This window comes from Pleurodeles waltl, chromosome 4_1, assembly GCF_031143425.1.
Source record: "Pleurodeles waltl isolate 20211129_DDA chromosome 4_1, aPleWal1.hap1.20221129, whole genome shotgun sequence".
In the NCBI taxonomy this organism is placed as follows: domain Eukaryota; kingdom Metazoa; phylum Chordata; class Amphibia; order Caudata; family Salamandridae; genus Pleurodeles; species Pleurodeles waltl.
In genome coordinates, this window is record NC_090442.1 from 37,477,534 (window position 1) to 37,485,393 (window position 7,860).

The 7,860-nt window shown below is 41.1% G+C and overlaps 1 non-coding gene across 1 annotated transcript; it reads right to left on the bottom strand.

The window, feature by feature from the left end:
* Positions 1-7,583: 7,583 nt before the first annotated feature.
* Positions 7,584-7,656, bottom strand: TRNAR-UCG (transfer RNA arginine (anticodon UCG)). The gene has a single exon. It is a non-coding gene; the product is annotated as a tRNA-Arg (tRNA).
* Between the last annotated feature and the right edge of the window lie 204 nt (positions 7,657-7,860).

The following is a 7,860-nucleotide window of genomic DNA, read 5'->3' on the forward strand; positions in this document are numbered from 1 at the left end:
AGAATGACCCCCTAAGTCTCTTTTTTGAAGATTTTCTTCACCGGGACGAACCTGCAAGTCAGGTCGGCTCGCGGTTGAGGCAAGCCGGCTAGAATTGCCGTGGCGGGTCAGTCCCTCAATGGAGCTTTTTTCCAAAAGTTCTCCAAAGTTCTCCAAACTTCTGTATCTTTAAAGGTTCTTTTGAGGTCCACAGTTCACCCCAAGGTTCCAGAAGCTCTGAGGCGCTCCTTGGGGGTGTGGACTACAACTCCCAGAATGCACCTGGCGCAAACTCCTTTTTGGCCACTGGACAGTGGTCAGCGGGTTGGTTTCTTCAGGAGTTGGTGCAGGGGACTCTGGTTAGCAAGTTTTCACCTGTAGCAAACATGGAGTCCCTCCTTGAACCAGTGGAAGCCAGGAAAAGTCCTTCTTGTGGTGAAGCCCAAGTGTGCAGCTGGTGCAGTCCTCCAGAGTGCAGTGTCCAGGTGCAGGCCAAGGATCCAGCAGGGCAGTCTTTCTTCTTCTGTAGTTCTTCCTTGTTGGAATTTGAGAGGGATCTGAGGTGTCGGTGCAGGTCAGCCAGTTTTATCCTTGCTCCTGGGTGAAAAACAGGGGGGTCCTGGTTCTCCAATCAGGGGCAGGGTCCTTCCCCCTGTGATGACTACCTCCTGGGAAGTGTGGCAAAAATCAATCCCAGGGAGCAACATTCCTCAAAAATCCATCATGGCTGAAAGTGATTTTTGGAGGTTACATCTGGCTGAGCACACCCACTGGTGTGGCTACAAATCCTAAACACCCCCTCTCCTGCCCTCTCCTATTCTAATCAAGGGGGCAACTAATTGTCTGGGTTTGCAGGTTGTGAGGGTGTTACTGGGTTGCTCCAAATGTCCTTCCCTGCCTTTGAAGGCCAGTTTGGCAGCCCTCCTCCCTTCCTGCTTTCCTACCTGCTGAGGGGGGATATCCTCCCCCAGGCACATCTCTTTGTGTTGAGCCAGGCCACTTCACACCTCACCATGGCAGCCTGGCCAGGCTGCCAGAGGCTGGCCAATCAGAGCACAGCAGCAAAAACACTGCAGGGCTGAAGATGGCAACTTTTCAGGTAAAGTTTAAAACTCTTTACCTGAACAAGTTATATTAAAACCAACAACTGGAAGTTGTGGGGTTTATTATAACAATTAATTTGATACCAAACTTGTAGTATCTATTACTTAAGGGGAGTTTTAAAATTAAAATATAGTCTCCCCATTCTAGCCTACGGATGCCATTCACTACAATGAGGGAAAAACAAATTTGGCTGTTTTACCTCAAAAGGGCTTATAAAACTATTTTTATAAGGTCCCTGCTTATAGTTACATGGCACCCAGGCCTAGGGGCACATAGGGCACACCTTAGGGGTGAGTAGCTTTTATGTAAAAATAAGGTAATTTAAGACTTTGGAACTACTTTTAATTCCAAAGTCGAATTTGCATGTAACTTTAGTTTAAAGGCAGCCAGCAAGGCACACCTGCCTTTAAAATGACACTGGGCACCTCAGCAGTGCACCTATGGGGGCACTACCTATGCTGGGGTCCCTAAACCTCCATGCCCTACCATATACTGGGGACTTATAGGTAGGTTAATATTGAGAATTATAATTAGCCTAATTTGCTTATCCACTTTACACAGAGCACTGGCCCTGGGACTGGTGAGCAGTACCCAGGGCACAGCGAAGAGTCAGTAACCATCAGTACCTGTCCAAAATGTTTGGGGGTGACCAGGGCAAAAAGGAGGACTTTCCCACAAACAGTGAAAAGCGCAACAGGTGCTTGTCGCACCCGACGCACTGCAACATTGCCAGTCAGTGTTGGGGCCTGTTTCCCACTGGGCCATTGGGCAGAAACTCTGTTTCCCCCCATGGCGGGGACGTGAGTGCTAGTTACCTTAGGGCAGGAGTTATAGTTACTTGAGATAACTCTAATTATTACAGATGAATTTCTATAGTTTTGTGCGTTTAAATTGTGAGCCTAACTATAACATCCTTGTGTCCTTGTAACCTTATATATATATATCAATTCATCAATTCATTGAAAAAAAACAAAGATTACGTCCCTATAACCTTTGTTTTTTTTTTTAAGTGAATTTCTAATCTATCTATCTATCTGTCTATCTATCTATATACATATATATATATATGTATATGTATATATATATATATATATATATATATATATATATATGTTTGTATGTATAGTCACTGAATAAACCAAATGTTACAGGGACATTATAGTTAGGTTCTGAATTTACTTGTACAAAACCATAGAAATTCAGCAGTTAAAGTTAGAGTTAGTTTAATTAACTGTAAGTCATGCTCTAAGGTAACTATAACACGCACACTCGCCATGCACAGTTTTCTTATAAATAATTTTATTGCAAATGTTGCAGTGATAATATAAAAGATGCCATAGAAGGTGTCATCAATGATATAATATGTGGAGCAATTAACTATGCATGAGGAAGCATGAGTTATAGTTATTTGAAATAACTCTAACTGCTGAATTTCTGTGGTTTTGTATTTGTATGGTGCCCCCTTATAAGTCCCTTGTATATGGTACCTAGGTAACCAGGGCATTGGGGCTCCAGGGGATCCCTATGGGCTGCAGCATATATGTTGCCACCCATAGGGAGCCCATGCAAAGGCTTCTGCAAGACTGCCATTGCAGCCTGTGTAAAGAGGTGCAAGCACCCTTTCACTGCCATTTACACTGCACCAGGTAACTAATCAGTCACCCCTTTAGCAGGCCCTCCAGCCCTGAGGGCAGGGCGCAAAGTACCTGAGTGTGACAGCATCCCTGCACTAGCAGAGGTGCCCCCACGAACTCCAGGACCATTTTCCCTGACTTCATGAGTGCAGGGATGCCATTTTACGCGATTACTGGACATAGGACACTAACTATGTCCATTTTTGGTATCAAGCATGTAGGAATCATGCCCCCATGCTTTTGCAAGCATTGGTTGTATGATCCCATGCTCTCTGGGGGCTCCTTCAAGGACCCCTAGTACTGCTATTACATCCTTCTGATGAGGTTTGCCATTTGGGTAACCAGCATGACTCTGGTCAGTGAAGAAGTGGAATGGTTCTGTTGCAAAATATAATAATAACCCTGGTAAGCTGCTATGAGGAAGAATAAACAACATGATTAGGTGTCAGCAAAAAAGTATTAGGTCAGAGATTGCACTTCAGATAGACTCAAACTTACACATCCTGGTTTATGGCTCCATCTCAATATAACTGCAACTCGAGCCAGAAAGGAATTTAAAAAACAATCTGCACATTTGAATAACCAGCATGGTTTTAAGGACGTACAAATTTGAACGTGTCAATTTGTGAGTTCCTCGTTCATACCAAGTCTGTGAGAAGTATCTCAGAAACATCCCAGGTTTTCAGCAAAAATGGTTGTAAGGGTGATTTATGCCACACAATTGCAACTAGGTGCCTCAATCTGCAAGAGACCAGTCCTTGACAGATTACACAATTGGGGCAACAGCAAAGGCAGCAATTGTGTCAATCCTTTATGATTGTTCTCCAGTACTATACTTTTTCTGAGGGACAATTTGCATTATTCATGCAGAAAATCATAGAGCTTCAATGCATGCATAGTTTCTGCTTTCTGCACACACACACACTCCCTGCACTGCATCTACTCACAGTTCTGTTCAGAATGATTGTGCCATGTCATATTGTTGCATACGTATTGCATATCCGTGGCATTTATGAAGAGGTACTTTGGTATGGCAGAAAGACAGAAAAGTAGCAATGCTGAAGGCATAACGTGACTGATTGTGCAGTTTGCATTGGGCTTTATTAATGAGTGAGAGTGAAAGGAGTATTGTAAGAGTGTGCCTCCAGTTTGTATGTAAAGATAAGTTGGGTGGTCTGAGAAAAATATTTAACTATGAAGGGACTCAAACCCTCAATCTTCTGATCCGAATTCAGACACCTTATCCATTTGGCAACATGGTCACTGACTGCAGTATGTTTGGGTGTTTGGGGTTAGGTGGTATAAATGGATGTGGAACATATCAATTACAGTTGCGCATGTCAGGATCCCATACCGTTGTTCATCTTCTTTCCATCAAAGGACTTTTTTCAAACAATATCTTGATAATTTCCAAAATTTCATATGTTATAACTTGCTTTTTTGCCGTTAATCCTCCTTTCTTCTTTTATTTAATACTCTGTTTTATGCTGCAATAGTATTTTTGGATTATTTGAAAAGAGAATTAAACTGCCTTGACAGTAGTTCTGTCTTCCCATTTCTTGACTTGCTAATTTGCTCCCTGAATTAGTTTATACAAGTGACATGAACAGGGCCTTGACACAGAATGGTTCTGTTGCAATATACTATCACCCTGGTAAGCTGCTATGAGGAAGAGTAAACAATATGATTAGGTTTCAGCAAAAAAGTATTAGTTCAGAGTTTGCACCTCAGATAGACTCAAACTTAAGTTAGAGCGTCAGAACCTTGATACGTAAACTTACAAGGAGACATGCGTTTAGGTCGATAAACCTTTGGACCACGTTTGGAGACTTCCCAGTACGAAGTAATTTCTATGCATAATCATTCAACAGATCAATATAACAAATCAATAAACGCATCACTAATCAATAAACAATCAATAAGAATCAATAACTGAACACACCATGACCTTTCAGTCATGAATAACCACACAAGTTCAGTTAAGTGTTAAGAGATGTATTCCCTATTCGTTACAACATAAAACCATGTTTATTAGTCTCAATAGCAATAAGCACATCAAAACCACTATTATTTGGCTATCAGAAAACAGCTTAATCAATGTATAGATTATGATCATTAGAACTTAAACCCATCATTAATATGAGTCAACATAGCAGAGTCTCCTTAGTACATGATTCAAGAAAGCAAAAATCCATTCATTTGTCTATTTGCGTCAGATATTAGTGAACACCTTAACTAACCTCGAATTAGCATTAGCATGTTGGGCTTCATGCAAAACATTTAGTGAACACGAATTTTGAAAACATCTAAACTAAGGCCTCAAAAGAGCAGTTGGTACCTAGAAAGAAAAGGCAAACAGACAAATTTACAATTTGCATCAGATAGTGACAAATCCAACGGATCAGCAAGCAGCGTCACTCTTCGTCCTCAGGACATCAGTTCATCGGCATCAGGCAGAGCAGCACGGGGCAAAGTCTCAAGACAGCATAGCTAAGAACAGATTACTTCCCCCATATGGAGGAGAAGATAAAATCGGGCAAAGATGGGTAGAGGATGATTTGCAAAGGGCAAACTAAACTAAGTATGATAACTGGCAAAAGTCTTTAGCAAAGGAATACGTGGTAATTGCAAAAGTCTCTTTAGAAAAGGACGAAGGGCAAATGTCAAGTGGCAAAAATGTTGAGTGAAGAAGTGTCTCCTCTCCCAGGGTCACGCCGTTAAATCAAAACTGTCTAACTGTTCCCTAATTCCTCATTGGGTAATTTTTGGTGCATTAGTATCTCCGTCCAATCGCAAGGTAAGTCCCCTACTAGAATTTTCCTCAATTTGCGGTTCTCATGTCACTCATTGGTCCAGTTTATTGACTTCTTCAACGGTTGGAATGTCAGGTAGGAAAAGTTACACTTCACGCTGCAGTCAGTGTCTTTATTGTCTTCTTCCTGGGAAGTTAACCTTTGTGTCTCTTATGAATTACTCTGTTGCGTCCAGCAAGAACATCGCCTTGAGCAAGTCGGTTCTCATGAGAAAGAATTTACTACGGTTACACACACACATAGCTTCTGGAAAAGTACAGCTTCGTGTCCTTGAGCAAAACAGCACAATATACGTTAGAAAAAGCAATTTCAAATATGAGGCCAGGCAGCTAGGCCCAAGCCCTTGTTAACTTAAACCCATTTTAATTAATAAAGCAATTCTTAGCATAGAACCTAAAATATGATATATTAGTACAAATTTCAAACATTAGTGCATAACATTTCATCATTAATAATTATTTTCATTCGTCTTCGTGTACATTGATAGCCACTCCCCGTGGGTACATTTTGGACGTGTGCATTATTTCTCTATGTTAACACATTTCTATGCAGCTTTATCACACATTATATTTCAAGCATCGTAGTAATATTGCTTTTAAAACTACACACTCCACCAATTACACACCCTGATCTGTCAGAGTAGTGCTCTATCCATTGGGGCATTTTGGGTAATCTGCAAGACTGAGTTCCAAAATCATCCTTTCAACTCAGTTCATGGCCACATACAGTATATACAGTATATCTGCAGTCATCCGTTTCACTTAACTAAACTGACCATTTTAAACCTCCGCCACCCACCACTTCAATGTTACCGTTTTTATGTTATCATAGGGCCTTGGAACTTTTGGCAAGTGGACTGAAGCAGTCAGACCACCACATACGAGGAAGAGTAAACAATATGATTATGTTTCAGCAAAAATTTATTAGTTCAGGGTGTGCACCTCAGAGAGACTTAAACTTACACACCCTGGTCTGTGAGAGTAGTGCCCTATCCATTGCGGCATTGAGGGTAATCTGCAAGACTGAGTTCCAAAATCATCCTTTCATCTCAGTTCATGGCCACATAGAGTATTTCTGCTGTCATTCGTTTCACTTTTCTGTCTTTAACTAAACTGACCATTTTAAACCTCCGCCACCCACCATTTCAATCTTACCGTTTTTGTGCTATCATAGGGCCTTGAAACTTTTGGCAAGTGGACAGAAGCAGTCAGAGAACCACATCACAATACATACTCCTTTGCCTGATACCTTTCACAACAAACTGCTCTTGGAAAAAGACGTTAACCGGTCCTTGCTCTCAGACAGACACAGAAAGCCTATCACCACCTCTACGAACATATTTCAATCAAACCAATATATATGATTCAACAATTATGCCTCTGTATCAATATAACTACAACTCGAGACAGAAATTAATTTACAGAACAATCTGCCCATTTGAATAACCAGCTTAGTTTTAAGGACTTACAAATTGGAATGTGACAATTTCAGAGTTCCTCATTCATAAGAAGTCTATGAGATAGTATCTCAGAAAGATCTCAAGTTTATAGCAAAAATGGTTGTAAGGGTGATTTTTACCACACAATTGCAACTAGGTGCCTCAATCTGCAAGAGACCAGTCCTTGACAGATTACACAACTGGGGCAACAGCAAAGGCAGCAATTGTGTCAATCCTTTATGATTCTTCTCTAGTATTATACTTTTTCTGAGGGACAATTTGCATTATTCCTGGAGAAAATCATAGAGCTTCTACGCATCCATAGTTTCTGCTTTCTGCACGCACACACACTCCCTGCACTGAATCTACCCACAGTTCTGTTCAGAATGATTGTGCCATGTCATATTGTTGTATACATATTGCATATCCGTGGCATTTATGAAGAGTCACTTTGGTATGGCAGGAAGACAGAAAAGTAGCAATGCTGAAGGCATAATGTGACTGATTGTGCAGTTTGCATTGGGCTTTCTTAATGGGTGAGAGTGAAAGGAGTATTGTAAGAGTGTGCCTCCAGTTTGTATGTAAAGATAAGTTGGGTGCTGTGAGAAAAAGACTCAACCATGAAGGGAATCGAACCCTCAATCTTATGATCCGAAGTCAGACGCCTTATCCATTAGGCCACATGGTCACTGACTACAATATGTTTCGGTGTTTAGGGTTAGGTGGTATGAATGGATGTGGAACATATCAATTACAGTTGCGCAGGACAGGATCACATACTGTTCTTCATCTTCTTTCCATCATAGGAGTTTTTTCAAACAATGTCTTGATAATTTCGAAAGTTTCATATCTTATGATGTGCTTTTTTGTCGTTAATCCTCCTTTCTTCTTT